The sequence below is a fragment of the Typopeltis vanoorti genome, chromosome 16 (genome assembly GCF_054136105.1).
Source record: "Typopeltis vanoorti isolate ZY-2024b chromosome 16, IOZ_Tvanoo_1.0, whole genome shotgun sequence".
NCBI lineage: Eukaryota > Metazoa > Arthropoda > Arachnida > Uropygi > Thelyphonidae > Typopeltis > Typopeltis vanoorti.
In genome coordinates, this window is record NC_143564.1 from 77,549,310 (window position 1) to 77,565,770 (window position 16,461).

The 16,461-nt window shown below is 39.0% G+C and overlaps 1 protein-coding gene across 2 annotated transcripts in view; it reads left to right on the top strand.

The window, feature by feature from the left end:
• The window catches only part of LOC150098145 (lysosomal acid glucosylceramidase-like), a 235,650-nt gene extending 227,090 nt beyond the window's left edge, over positions 1–8,560 (top strand). Inside the window, exon 11 of one of the 2 annotated variants that reach the window (XM_090406013.1) lies at positions 8,412–8,560. The gene's annotated coding sequence lies outside the window, so the exon portion shown is untranslated. Of the gene's footprint in view, positions 1–8,391 lie in introns of both variants that reach the window. The other variant, XM_090406012.1, reaches the window with a different exon arrangement.
• Positions 8,561–16,461: the final 7,901 nt, after the last annotated feature.

Sequence of the window (16,461 nt, forward strand, 5' to 3'; positions counted from 1 at the left end):
GGTTTTTACATATTATCCTTCATAACACCCTATAGTCATGTTCAGTAAATGGAGTGAGTTGTCTACTGTGGGTAGCACTTGCAGTTGACTCTCTGCACTTCCATGTCAGTATGGTATCACTGACTAATGATCTGGAATGTCCCAATTTGTCTACGGTTTGCTGAAAAGATAGGCCTGCTACATAGCATCCTATCAGAATGCCTCTTTCAAACTCTGTTAGGTCTCTTCTCACAGCCATTTCACCCAGACACAATTACTGACTTGGGAGCATCATATTTCTCTAATTTATACTGGCTACAAACATGTGACTCGTTACATGGCATGATGCACTTTGCCCATAGGGGTATCCATTGACTTCTTTCCAATCAGTGATTTTATAAACTTTGTTAGCCAATGCATCTTGAAACTTGAAATATTTTTATAATTCGAAAAACCTGAGTTTCTGGAAGAAGAAGAATAAATCCTGATATTTCCATGTGAGATTGGCTGTCTTCTATTTAAAAAGTCCATATCAAGATTCTGTTAAATCCCAACTTTGTCCATACCCAATTTTTTTTTTTTTTTAAGTCAGTTGTATAGTGGAGGTTAACTTTATTTGTATATAGTTTTTGTTTATTGGTTGGTTAAGATATTTCAAATTTGTACCTGTATACCAAAGAATGAAGGTCTAACATAAAAAAAATTAATTTACACACGCACGCATGCAACATAGAAAATAAACACTATCTGCATAGATTTTATATTCTGGAATTGCCATTATGTGTTTGTTGTCCACACCTTGAACAGACTGTAGATCACTTACTCTATGGCTGTCAGCTACTGGACTTCATCCAGATGCCCTGATACAAGAAATCATCATTCCAGTAAATGAGTGGTCAGTATTGAAACAGACACTTATTCAAAAGTATTGAAATTATTTCATTTTGCCAATGGAATTAACTTTCAATCATTGTAACATAATATAAATTACTCATAATGTTTGGATTATATAGTGGAAATATATGTTGATATAAAAATATAAATACTCACTATCTACCAATAATTATCTGGACACTTCAGCAATTTATAATTGATACCATCAGGTGAACCCTAATATCGGGTATGTCCACCTTTGGCTTTGATCACCTCCTGCACCCTTTGAGGGAGACTTTCCACCAATGTGCAGCAGACATCAGATGGAATTTGTCTTCATTCTTCCATCAAATTAGCAAGGAATTCAGCGACAGATCAAGGTCATGCTGCTCTGGACCTCAATCAATGTTCAAATTCGTTCCTGCAGTTCTGGCGCCTACACAGAGTCCTGTGCAGGCCAGAGCAGTCATTTAGCACCCATCGCTTCATACCATTTCATAGCAGCTGCAGCTTTGTGGCATGGGACATTGTCTTGATAGTAACACGGGTCCATACCATAAAAACTCCACAGTGCAGGCAGCATCTAATTATCCAGAATATCAAGGTACTGAGCTACCAATGGTTCCATTCCAAACCAGCTGAATGCACTCCACATCATTACTCCTCCACCACTAAACTTTAATGTGGGTACAATACTGTGGTAACAAACATTCACCAGTCTGCCTCCACTCCCGGCCATCAGACTGGAAACAGGTGAACCTTGATTCATCGCTCCAGAGTATCGTTTTCCACTGGTCAATTGTTCAGTTCACATGCTCTTTTTTTTTTGCACCAGGCCAGACGAGCCACCACCTTGTTTGTTGTTGTGATGTTTGGCTTAAATGCCACTGCTCTTCCATGGAAACTCTCAGTACATTAAGTTCTTACAGTATTAGTGCTCAACTATGCACCTCTCTCAAAGTCACTGAGTTCACGTCGTGTTGCCATACCTGTATTCAACTGTTACGATGAAATAATGCTTCATACTATCTGTACACTGGTTTTTATATTATTAACAAACCTGAAATGTTCCAAAACTTCAAATAACAGGAGTGTCCAGACAATTATTTGTTGATATTGTATATGCAAATATGAATATTAATGTACATATAGATGTATAAATGTAAATATGAATATTGATACAAAAATATAATGTTAATAAGTTATTTAAAAGCTACATGTAGCATATGTATTGCATGCAATGAAGCATGTAGGAAATAAATCACCTCCTGGTAGAGTTATCATCATCATCCTGAATATGTACCCTCAAGAGATGTTCAGGATACTCTGACAGCACTACACGATTCAGTTTACTTTATTATTAATCTCCTATCAACAATTTTCCTCCAAATGAATCTATTACTTGGCAGCACTCCAATATTGTCATATGTAACTTCTCGTAGACAGGCTTATATGTTGGTTATGCATTTCTAAATCACTTAGGGAATTGAACAACGTAGATCCGAATATATATTAAATTATACTTTAATAAATATTTCCGATAATTCGGCAACGTCACGTTGCCATTTTCAAAAGGAACGTACAAAAAGGCACGTGCACGCAGGCACTACAACACAGTAACTGAGATTGAAGATATGAAGCTATCATTCTCCTAGAAGTCCCGATGGTGCCCTCTAGTGGGCTAAGTAGGTGTTCTTGGCCGTTGGGCTGAAGGTCTGCTGATGTATGCCTCCCAAATTTGGGTCAGTCGCATACAACCAAATTTGTTGAGGTTTGGAGAGTTTCTTAGGGCTGAGAAAGCTACAGTAATACACCGTAGCAAATACAAATTCGAAAGACTATTTATGGAATCAGCCTTTGTTCATTTTAAAGTTCTTATTTTTCTAATCCTGCAGGCAACTTCACTACAAACTCTCTTTGGCTAGGTCATTCAGTATCACCATCAGATTGCTACTTGCTTTCTGAAGTTTAGCTTTATTTAAAAAATTTTTTCCCTTTTTCCCAAGGAAATGAAAAGAGAGTGACATGGTCACTTTACATAAAGGAGGCTCCAAGATAGAGGTAGCAAATTATAGATGATGATTATCTCAGAAGTGGTGATTAAGGAACTGTAAAAGTTGAAGGCGAAAATTCAAGAAATGGGTAGAGAGGAATATAGAGAATAGCAGAGCTTTGTGTAGTATAGTGACAGTCAAATTGGATGATGGGAATAGCTTTATTATGATATCGTGAGACTTTGCAGCAGCATCTGGCAGGATACTGCATAGAAGCCTATTACATAAATATGAGCAAATGGGGATGAATATGAACTTAGTGACATGGATAACAGAGTGGCTGATTGACATATCAGTGAGTAGCATGTGGTGGAGAGTCTGTGACACAAGGTTTGGATCATTACTTTATACAGGCTGGTTTGTATGCTTTGTGCCAATGAAAAAATCAATTTTGGAACAAATAAACAATCAGATATGTAGAATTCTCCAAACCGTCAATAAATAGTAAAAAATAAACCATCCTTCAGTATTTATTATGAGGGATTAAGCTTTTTTTAACAAGATAAACTGGATCCAACTGAGAAGACAAATTTATTCATGGCACAGTCACTTAATTTCATGTATTTAGAGTTATGATAGAGTTGCAACATTAGTTTAGCAAGATCTCTCAATATTTTCATGAGTGAAGTTTGTATTATAGCACATTCCAAAGAAAAATGTACCTTATTGAAAGTGATTTTTAATTGGTGAATAGTGTGTTTTTTTCCCCGTTTTTCTACGTTTTTGAGTGCTAAATTGTTTCTCTGAATACGAGTGTACTTCAGTGGTTGTTTTTTGGAAGTTAGTTGCTGTCGTGATATAATATATTTTGTTACCGTCAGAATCGAATGCATAATGGTGGAAGACAAAACGAAGCCAAGTTTTCATTACTGTATTTAGTTATATTTCATTTTATTTAGTGTACTTAAATGTTTTGTTTTGCTTGTAATTATTTGTACTTTTTTTTTCTATTTATTTAACGGAATTTATTAATTGAATAATTAACGATTACGCTACTCAGCAGTAAGGAATGATGGCGGATTCAGCTGCAAGTGGCGTATCGCCATTTAAGAACTCTATTATAAGAAATATCATAAGGGACTTTGTGGCATGCAGTACTTGTGGCATGTATGCGTCTCGGGAATTAGATATGTGGCTTGTTAAAGGGAGCGGAGAGCGTATGTGTGCAAAATGCAGGCAGTGGGAGGAAATAAGTGTCGAATTATCAATATCTGACCTTGCAGGAATGGGGAATGAAAGAATGAGAAAATAATAGTTGATAGTGTAGAAGGCATGAGTGACTGTGAAAGTTTAGGAGATGGTTTTGTTTGGGAGAGTGAATTTAGATTAAGAGTGACTGACCTGCAGAGGGAGATAGATGAGCTGAAAGAGGAGGTGGAATGTCTTGTGAATGAGAGCAGAAGTATGAAAGATAAGATTAGGAGAATGGAAGAGATAAATGCACGCCGAATCAGAGTGGGGGGGGAAATTTGGGAGTGTTAGAAGAGGAGAGAAAGGAAACAGTAGGAGAGATGGAATGAGAGAGAGATATGGGAATGCTAGAAGAGGAGAGAATGGAAACAATAGGAGAGATGGAAAGAGAGAGAGATATGGGAATGCTAGAAGACGAGAGGATGGAAACAGTAGGAGAGATGGAATGAGAGAGGGATATGGAAGTGCTAGAAGTGGAGAAAATGGAAACAGTAGGAGAGAGGGAATGAGAGAGATCTACAGGAGTGCTAGAAGAGGGGAGAATGGAAACAGTAGGAGAGAGAGGTATGGGAATGCTAGAAGAGAGAATAGCAGTAGATGAGAGGGAATGAGAGAGACCTATGGGAATGAAAGAGGAGAGAATGGAAACAATAGGAGAGACAGAATGATAAAAGGTATAATGTATGGCGACTCAATGATCCGTGGTGTTCAAGATAGGATGCATGAGGAGTGTTTGCCAGGAGAAACAATAGAAAGGGTGGCTATGGCAATTAAGAGAGGTGAAAGGGTGGATGAGATGATTGTGATGGTAGGAACAAATGATTTGAGTGGTAATATCGGGCAGGAAGAAATATGAGATTTTTGCTTGAGGCTGTACGGAAGAAGACAGAGAGAGGAAAAATAGTGTGTGTGTTGCCTAGGTATGATAATGATGAACTGAGCAGAAGAGCGGTGATATTGAATGGCATAATAGTGAGAATGTGTGACAAGAGAGGACTGGTATATGTGGATGCTTGTAGTGCGTTTGAGGAAAGAGAGGAATTGTATGCGAGAGACCGCTTACATTTGAATGAGGAAGAACGCAGGCATCTGGAGAGATTGCTGTTCTGAACGAGTCGGTGTGTGCCGTGGAGGATGATAGCAGGGGTGAGCTCTTGTGGGAATGGATACTTGGGAGAAGGGAGACGATGTCAGGTAGCACTGAGCCAAGTGGAGTCTAGTAGGGATAAAGCTGGGTATAGAAACAATGGCATTTATATGCTTTATACTAATGCCAGGAGTATCCGGAATAAGGGAGAGGAATTGGTGGCACAGATAGCATTAGCCTGGCCAAAAATTATTGGGATCACTGAGACGTGGTTGACAGAAGGGGATATAATAACAGGAAGTCGCTGGTTATAGCATTTTTTGTCAGGATAGGAGGGGAAAGCGTGGTGGTGGGGTACTGCTTATGATAAGTGATGACCTATGTCCTCTAAGAATGGAGGCTTTGGAAGGAAGTGAGACCAATGATTTTGAGAGCATATGGTGTGAGGTAGGCAAACAGGATATTTAGTGGGATGTTGCTACAGACCCAGGAGCACAGAGGATGGGGACCAGGAGATGTTTAGACAGCTAAGTTTGGCAAGTGCAAGAAGAATGATTGTTATGGGAGATTTTAACTTCAGTAGTATAAATTGGAGAGAGGAAGATGCATGTAGCAATAGGGGAATGGAATTTCTAGAATTCTTGAGGGACAAATGTCTTAGGCAACATGTAACAGAGGGAACAAGAGGTTCAAAAGTTTTGGATTTGGTTATAGCATCAGAAAAATTGATAATAATGAGATGACATCTCTCCCACCAGTTGGAGAGAGTGACCATATGGTTTTGACTTGGAAAATGAATAGACATGCAGGAGTATCAAAGAGACGGGAACTTATGTGGAATTATAAAGCAGGTGATTATAATAGTCTTAGACGTCAACTTCAGGAAGTTTCATGGAGGGAGGAATTGGAAGAGCGGGATATCATTAGTGCGTGGGAAATTGTGAAAGAATATTTGTTAGCAGCAATGGTAAGTTGTATATCACGAGTGAAGAAGAAGACACAATTTGGAGTAAAGTGGATGATAAACAATATTAAACAGGAATTGCATGTGAAAAAGAGGCTATGGAAGAGATATAAGGAGACAGGTGAAGAGAGGATGCATGAAGAATATAGGACACAGGCCAAAAGAGTGACTAGTGTGGTACGGAAAACGAAACTGGAATATGAGAGGAGGTTGGCCCTAAGATCCAAAGAAAATCCTAGGGAATTTTTTTGCTATGTGGCCAGTAGAAGGAGAAATGACTGTGGAAGAATGATATTGTGGGATAAAAATGGGAATAGAGTGACTGATGCAGAGGACATAGTGGAATTGTTCAATGAACACTTTATTGGAGTATTTCATCCTGGAGGAGTCAATTTAAATACTAGAGGGATACGGTTGGTTCGAGGTTTAGAGCTACAGGAGGAGAGCGTGTTTCAGATACTGAGTACTCTGAATGTCAGTAAAGCTTTGGGACTGGATGGTATTTCACCACGAGTTTTGAGAGAATGTGCCAGGGAACTGACAGTGCCTTTAACCTGGCTTTTCAATGAAAGTCTGGCTACAGGAATGGAAGGAAGGTAAGATAGTGCCATTGCATAAGGGTGGTAACAGACTGGAAGTGTCTAATTATAGGCCAGTCTGTGTGTAATCAGTAGTTAAGATCTTGTAGAAAGTAGTGAGGGACCGTATACAACCTTGGGCAGATGAGGGTAATGTTATCTGTGAGAGTCAACATGAATTTGTGAAAGGGTGCTCTTGTTTAAGCAATATGCTAGCTTTTATAATAAAATTACAAGAACATTAGATGAGGGAAAGGCATATACTGCAATTTTCTTAGACTTAGCAAAGGCATTTGACAGGGTGCCACATGATAATCTGATTATTTAAGTTGCAGCACATGGGTCTGGATGTCAGATTGGTCAACTGGATTCAGGATTGGATGTCTGATAGGAATCAGAGAATTGTGTATGGTGGAGCAGTTTCAAGGAGGCAGAGGGTTACAAGTGGGGTCCAACAGGGCTCAGTACTAGGACCTATATTGTTTAACTTTTATATCAATGACATTGCCAGTGGATTGCAAGGGGATATTCAGTTGTTTGCGGATGATGCGAAGCTAGGAAGGATTATTAGTAATAGTGCAGATGTGGTAGCCCTGCAAGAGGATTTGAATGAGCTAGATAGATAAGCAAATGAATGGGGGTGTCAGTTTAATGCAGCAAAATGTAAGGTCTTGAGGTTTGGGAAACATCGATGGGATGCTGCATACTCTATGGGAGGAGTTATGCTGGAGGAAGCAGGGGAGACAAGAGATCTGGGGTTGATGGTTGATAGAAACCTTAAGTTTAGGGGACATATTGCAAAGGTGGTGAAGGTAACACAGAGGATTGCTGCAATTATGAGAAGGACACTTTTCCGTTGTATAAGTCTCTGATCAGACCACACTTGGACAATTGTTCTCAGATTTGGTCTCCAGGATTTGAAGGGGATAAATTAACTGTGGAAAGGATACAAAGACCGATGACAAGGATAGTTACGAAAATCGGCTGAGGGAATGTGGACTGCAGAGTTTGGTGGATAGAAGGAGGAGAGGTGATATGATTGAAACTTTTAAACTATTGAGAGGTGGTTACAGGGTTGACACCATGGAGTTCTTTCGCTTGGTTGAACAGCAGGAAGGAGTGATGACAAGAGGCCATCCCTGGTAGTTGCGAAAGGAAACTGTGAGCAAGAGGGTGAGGAGTGGTTTCTTTGCTTGGAGGGCGATTGAACCGTGGAATGCATTGCCTGATGGAGTGGTGAGAGCGAGAACGGGCATTGAGTTTAAGGAGTGGTATGACAGACTTTGTGTTTCTTGGGGGGGGGGAACTCCCCTGGATGAGTCTTGACAGACTATGTTCTCAGGAAGGCCCTCCCACGATGAGTCTTTCGACTCCATGGAGGCCTGAATAATAATAATAATTATTAATGTACGTGTTTGAGCAGCAGCAAGCCACTGCTTCATGTCAGTGGACTGTGAATTAGATCTTCTCCTTTCTGTATTCTGACTTGCTTTTAAAGATTTTACAATTCAAGTGGTAGCAGTAAGAGAGTCTGTGTTGCCTTTTCGTACTGTTTGTGTGCAAATATTACAGCATATCTATTTCTTAATCCATGACAAAATGTGAGAATGTTTTGTGTTATAATAATTTGAGTGTTAACATAGTTTTATATGTTGTATATTTTAGACAGATCTGATTTGTTCCAGGGTTGCACATGTGTTCTTGAATTATTATACAGTGTAATGTAAGAACCAGTTTTTGCTCTCTCATGCGTATAGAAGAAACAGCAATTCTACAAATAAATAATTTTGGCTATGTATTATTTGATTTCTATAAGTTGTGACTGAATAAATTCCATTCTTATTAAATATATTTGTGGCTTATTTCCACTATAGTAGCAAAATAATCAATCTGGAAGAGCTGTAGTGTATATATTTGATAAAAAAAAAATCATCATAGCAAACGACATTCACAGAGATAAATCACAACAAAAGTGTACTAACAAGTAGGAATAAAGAAACATATACAGATTATAATAAATTTAGTTTAATCCTTTATCCAAGTGTAAGCAAACAAAGTTTGCACCTGAAAATATCTTCAGGACTGAGGTAAGGTGGTACACATCCCTTGGCAACTCGTAGCAAAGGTGAACCAAGCTCTCATCACACATGTCTGCAAGGAGATGTTCGTTGCATTATGGGAGATACTGAGAACAGGAGTGATGAGAGCTTGGTTCACCTTTGCTACGAGTTGCCAAGGGATGTGTACCACCTTACCTCAGTCCTGAAGATATTTTCAGGTGCAAACTTTGTTTGCTTACACTTGGATAAAGGATTAAACAAAATTTATTATAGTCTAACCAAGTGCAAAATAAATAGTGAGACTGAACTGCACTTCTTATCCATGTTATTCAATAATTGTTACAGAATCATATCCAGAAAATTTATTATAGTCTAACCAAGTGCAAAATAAATAGTGAGACTGAACTGCACTTCTTATCCATGTTATTCAATAATTGTTACAGAATCATATCCAGATAAATTTATTATAGTCTAACCAAGTGCAAAATAAATAGTGAGACTGAACTGCACTTCTTATCCATGTTATTCAATAATTGTTACAGAATCATATCCAGATTTAGCTGGACATCTATAGACGTCCTGGCTGGTTGGGGGGTTAAGGATGTTAATGAGAGATGATAACCTAAGTTAGTTGAACACAACGTTTTCTGAAAGAACAATATTTGCTTATCTAATATATTTAAGTAATGTTAACAATAATCTACACAATGTTTTGAGTGATGAGCAGGATAACAATGGAGAAAGGCATCGCTAGAATATCAGATGAAATAAAAGCACTGTAGAGGTATATATATGTGTGTGCTGTTTTCATTCTTAATATCCACCATTTATTATTACTAGAGATCTTCAGGGACTCATATCACCCACACTAGCTGCCATACCTATTCTTAAATTCATTCACACTAACTCACAAATGCCAAAGTAAATCCAATCAATCACACACTGCTTTATAAGAGAAAAATCTATCTCTCACCCCTTTCTTGACTGCATTCATTCTCAGTTTCCATGGATGCCGTCTCTCCACCCTCCATCTCTCATAATCCACTCAAGAAAAACAAGAGTAAAGCTTGGTTTTGGTGCCAAGAATGCCCTCAACAAATAGAGCTATGATTGGTATCATTGCAGAAGGTGAGAATATTGATAAGCTAATCCTGCTGGAAGAGTTGATCACAAATACAAGGCAAAGAGAAATTCATGGACTAAAGTGAGAGGTGTAGCAATGAATCCTGTTGAACATCAATACATTGGTAAAGCTTCTGTAAGAAGAGATGCATCTGCTGGTCATTTAGGTTGTTGATATATGTTGACAGGAATAGCATTTTTCGACAGGATAGGAAGGACAAACAGTGCTGGACTGCTACTTATAAGTGATGAATTATGTCTTTTCGGAGTGGAGAATTTGGAGGGCAATGGCAATAATAGTTTAGAAAGCATATGGTATGACATAGAGGTGAGCAAAACAGGATATTTAGTAGGATGTTGCTATAAGCCAGGGAGCATAGAGGGTAAAGAGCAGGAGATGTTTAGACAGTTGAGCTTGACAAGTGCAAAAAGAAATTGTTATGGGAGATTTCAACTACTATAGCAATATAAATTGGGAAGATGAAACTTAAGAAGAGAATATTTAGTGGTGTGTTGCTATAAGCCAGGGAGCATAGAGGGTGAAGAGCAGATGTTTAAGCAATTGAGCATTCACAGAGATAAATTGGCAAGTGCAAAAAGAATTATTGAATGGGAGATTTTAACTATAGCAGTATAAATTGGAAAGAGGAAACTGCATGTAATAGTAAGGGAATGGAATTTCTAGAATTCTTCAAATGTCTTAGACAACATGTAGAAGAAACATCACGTTCAAGAGTTTTAAATTTGGTTATAGCATCAGAAGATATGATTATAACTGAGAGGTGAGCAAGACATATCTGCCCCCAGTTGGAGAGAGTAACCATGTGGTTTTGACTTGGAAGATGAATAGACATGTAGGAGTATCAAAGAGAAGGAAATGTATGTGGAATTATAAGGCTGGTGATTATTATAATTATTATTTCAGGCAACTCCAGGGAGTCCTTACACTCATCGAGGGAGGCCTTAAACATCATGTCCACACAACTATACGACATTCTCACAGTATCTATCATACTTTGCCTTGAACTCGCTCACCGTCATAGCACCCACAACAGACTCTGGCAGCTTATTCCACTCATTTACCACTCTAAAAGTAATTAACTCAGCTCTAACATCGCTGCTAACCACACTCTTGCCCAGCTTCCACAGGTGTCCCCTAGTTCTCCCACCACCAGTCCTGATCTCAAAAATATCCTCTGAATTAATCCTATAGAATCCCTTTAACAATTTGAATGTCTGAATCATATTCCCCCCTTTTCTGCCTATCAACTAGTTTCTGCAACCCACAAATCTTCAACCTGTTCTCATATGGTTCATTCCATAGACCTGCTATCATCTTAGTCACTCGCCTCTGAATTATCTCCACCTCCTCCCCATCAAGAAGGAGCCGAGGTGACCAAATCTGGGCACAGTAGTCGAGATGAGGTCTTATCAAGGCTCAGTACAGAGGTACAATAACTTGCTTGTCTCTGCTCGTCAAGGTGTATTTTTCAACAACCAAGTGAGTTGATGAGCTGATTTAGCTACTTTTGCAATGTGCCCCCTAAACTTCAACTCCCTATCCACCAACACTCCCACGTCCCTGGCCTCATCAATCTCCTGGAGTACAGTTCCACCAATGTGGTATATTGCTGGTAATCTTTTCACCCCAAAATGCATAACCTTACATTTTGTCACATTAAATTGACATCCATTCTCCTTAGCCCAGAATTCCAATCTATCCAAGTCATCCTGCAAGATTTTGACATCTTCTGCATTCACTATTGCCCTACCCAACTTTGCATCATCAGCGAACAAATGAACTGTTCCACTTAGATCCTTCCCTATATCGTTAATGAACAGATTAAACAGCAGTGGTCCAAGAACAGAACCCTGCGGCACACCACTAGTCACAGGCCATCTTTTGGAGTCTACTCCTGAATAAACTACTCTTTGATATCTCTCCATCAACCACCCACCTATCCATCTCACCAACCCTATATCCATTCCCATATGTTGTAGTTTACGGCTTAGAATTCCACGTGGTATCCTGTCAAACGCCTTTGCCAAGTCCAAGTCCAGCAGTATCACTGTAAACCCATTTCCCTTATCCAGTTCAGCTGTCACCTTGTTATAAAACTTGAGTAAGTTACTGAGGCATGATCTACCCTTCACAAAGCTATGCTGTCCCCAATAGAGTATCTCACCTTCATCAATCCATTCCTGTATTTTTCCCTTGACTACTTTCTCCAAGACCTTGACAACGACTCCTGATATGCTGATCGGTTGGTAATTCGCAACAGTAGTCTTGGATCCTCCTTTATGCAGTGAAACTATTTTCCCCTCTTTCCACACCTTTGGGACTAAACCAGACCCAAGACTCAGATTAAACAACATAGTCAAGGGCACTGATAATTCCTTAGCCGCTTCACGCAAGACCTGTGCCAGTATACCATCCAATCCCACAGATGTATTCACATTAAGGTTCTGTAATAGACTATTCACCTCCACTTCATTCATCACAATTCCCGTATAAACTAATGGTTCATTTTTTTCAATGTCACCACCTGGATGATATACTTTTGCAAAGTGCGCACTCAGTAAGTCCTCTATATTGACTGATTCAGTGACCTTCGTACAATCGTCAAATCTTAAAATCATTTTTGCCGTGTACAGTTTTTTTTTTGCTTGCAGCATATTGAAAGAATTGTTTGGGATTCTCTTTTGCTTGCATAGCTAGTTTCCTTTCATAATTCGCTTTTGCTTTTTTTACCACACTCATTACCCTTCTGGCCTGCACTTTATACCATTGATGTGCCTGCAGGTCACCCCTTTCTTTAAATTCCCTCCACAGGTGTTTCTTTTTTTGCAGCTCAAGCTTAATGGTGTTATTCATCCATTTAACCCCTACTTGTTTTACTATTCGGACCCTAGGTATACAATCAGCCATAACCTCCTGTAAATGACCCTTGACCACTTCCCATGCTCTATCGATGTCCAGCCCTTGCAGTTGAACATGCCATGGCACTGATCCAAGCAATCTCCTAAGCTTGTCATACTTGCCAGCACGGTAATTCCACATATACCCTGTCTTAATCGAAAATTCCACACTTTTAGCCACCTCCCAGGTTAAGACCTTATGATCACTCTCACCAATAGGTGGCAACATGGTCATTCATTACAGTCAAATTCTGAGATACTATTACCAGGTCAAGCACTCTCACACCTCTGGTATTTTCAATTACATGCTGTCTCAGATAGTTATCCTTAATAATTGAATAAAATCCATTTCCTTCCTCACATGTGTCTTCTCCTCCTTCCAATCAATGTTACCATAGTTGAAATCCCCCATAATAATTACCCTCCTTCCACTCATTTCATCAATTTGTTTATGCATACTATCTCCATCATGTATTCCATCACCTGGTCTATAGTATATTTTATTTATACCCAACTGTATATTTTATTCTGCCAGTCTCAATCTCACACCAAATAGCCTCAAATGAGCTCCTTTCACTATCCTGTGATACAACTTCAATTCCCCTTGGCTGCAGTTCATCAGCTATCATCAATAACACCCCTCCTCCCATTTTATTCTCTCTGTCCCTCCTAACCTACACATTCTATCCTACTAACTATATCATCTTCCGTCAGCCATGTTTCACTAATGCCAATAACCTGTGGCCAGGAAGAGCCAATCAAGGCCAAAAATTCTTCTTCTTGTTCCTAATACTCCTGGCATTAGTATACATGAAATGCAGTGGTCCCTTTGTCCCACCCCTATCGTGATGCGTTATTCTAACTATCCCATTCCGATTTTTTGTCCTTAGTACTGGCTTGGGTACATTATATACATTCTTACATTCAACTGTCTTACTGATGTCTGCATATCCCCCCCCCCTACTTGGTAGTTCTAGTTTCCCTGGTTTATATAAGTCTTAGATATCAACTTGGGGTAGTTCTATGGATGGAAGAATGGAAGAGCGAGATATCATTACTACTTGGAAAATTGTGAAGGAATATTTATTAGAATAATAGAAAGTTGTAATACCATGAGTGAAGAAGAGGACACAATCTTTGTAAAATAGATGACAAACAATATCAAACAGGAATTTCAGGTTAAAAAGAGGTTGTGGAAGAGATATCAGGAGAAGGGTGGAGAGCAGATGCATGAAGAACATAAGACTCAGGCCAGGAGAGTAACTAGTATGGTAAGAAAGGCAAAACTGGAATATGAGAAGAGATTGGCCCTGAGATCCAAAGAAAATCCTAAGGAATTTTTTAGCTATGTGGCTTTAGATTTGTGTTTGCTATATAGCCATTGAATTTCAACTTCCCATCTACTACAACTCCAAGATTACTCCCTAGTCTGATCCGTTTCTTCTAGCATAATTCCACCGATATAATACGCCAGCAGATATCTCTTTTCACGAAAATGCATAACTTTACATTTATTATCATTGAAATGACAGCCTTCACATGTTCACAGTTCCAGCCTATGCAAATCCTGCAAGATGCTGCATGTCCATCACATTTCTGTTTACCCTCCTACCTGTACATTATCAGCAAACAGCTGTATAACCTTAAGTCTTACAGACTCACCCCCACCCTCAATACATCACTTTGACATCAGCCAATCAGTCCTCCTCTTATTCAAGCTTTAGTTATAATTGGTTTATAATCCAATCCCATATCCTTCAGCTTATGCAACAGCTTTCCAAGCCATATCCTGTTGAAAGCTTTATAAAAGTCCAAAAAGTATCATGGTGTATCCATTTCCCTTGTCTTGTACAACCATAATATTGTTTCTAAGATGTGAGCCTGTGTAGCTCAGTGGATGTGGCGTTTGCATACCACGGTGCTTGGCCGCACAAAGGAAGACTTGGTTTCGAGTCTAGTCGGCGACTAGAGAAAATTTTTCTAAGCCTTTTTTTCGACTGGTTCCCGAGTTAGTCTATCTCTGGCACGGGTAAGTGGGTTTTTCCTCCCTGAAACTCGGGTTTTTCGTCCTGTAAACTCAAGAAAATCGACTGTAGAACCCACATTATTTCAGACATTAAATATATTGTGTTAGGATTAGGGACCATGAGATGGTGGCACATTTGAGCCGTCTCTCTTCACTGCGTACCGCTTGATTAGTGATAGCCTTGGGCCATCTATCTCTGATTGGGTACCAGTGGAGATTGAACTGCCCACTCAGTCTCCATAAAAGTTAGATAGGGCTAAATGGCCTCACCTACTCCCGTATACGGGAATAAAAAAGGCGTCAGCTGATTTGAAAATTGCTTTTTTGAAAAAAAAGATGTGAACAAGTTGCTCAAACATGACCTTCCCTTAGTGCAAATTCACTGTCACCCATTTCTGTATGCAGGCATCTACCAACTTTTCCAAAATATTCACCACCACCACCGCTCCAGAGATACTGATAGGCCAATCTTGCATTCTTTCCACTTCAAACCTTCCTTGTTCTGAAACTCAAACACTCTGGTGAAGAGCATAGCCAGTTCAACTGAATGCTCTTTTAGCATTGGTCCCTATTGCCAAATTCTTATGCAGTTTGGGCAACATTTATAATACCTCCTGTGAAAGTTATTCTTTCGTTTACTTGCAGCCTAACAATAGAATTCTTCTGAGTTGTCTTTAGCTTGTATTGTCCGTTTCTTTTCGTGTAATATGTGTAACTGTTCTGGCCTGTGCCTTATAATTTTCATAATTGACATCCTTATGCATATAGTATTTATTTCTTTCATCAATTTCTTCAGAATTTCTTGCTTAATAAGACTGCATCTCCATTGCGTTTGAATGCTAGGGACACATTTCGATATTGCATCAGTGCAGATATCCTTCTCATCTAACAACCAATACCATGGGTTGTTATACAGTTGGTTATAATTTCTTGCTTTGCAATTCAACATGTAACCTTTTCTGTAAGGAACGTTCACATAGATAGCCACTTCCCATTCAGCATGATTTCACCATTCACCAGCTGAAGGGAGAATGGTCGCATCTGTAACAGAAACCCCTATGACATAATCATCAGATCTAAAATCTTTGAATTATTTCCTTTTGTCACATGATGCTTGAGGAAGTTGTCTCCCAATAGCTCATAAATAAAGTCACCTATGATGACTATTCATTTAGCATCCATCAGCTTGTGATGATTTGGTGATGCATTCCATTATCAACATCAACTGATCTACCAGGTCTGTAACAATTGATCTTGTATTTTATCTTGTTAGGATCACCTCATGCTAGAGAGCTTCAAACTCACTGCTACATAGAAAACTATTGCTAGTATTGAATTCATAGCTTTCTATCCTAAAAGGACTCAAATCATCCAGTATTATTAGCAGCCTTCCCCTCTCCTATCTTGTCCATCATTACTAAAAATATTGTACCCTTTACACTGATAGCAGTTAGCATCTACCTTTGAGGATCAAGTCTCACTAATGCATACAATCTCAGGCCCCAATGTATTTACTATGGCAGTAAACTCTACTCCTTTGTTCCTAATACCCCTGGCATTTGTATAGACACAGTATGTTACCTCCATGCTATTTTTTTATATACTCTT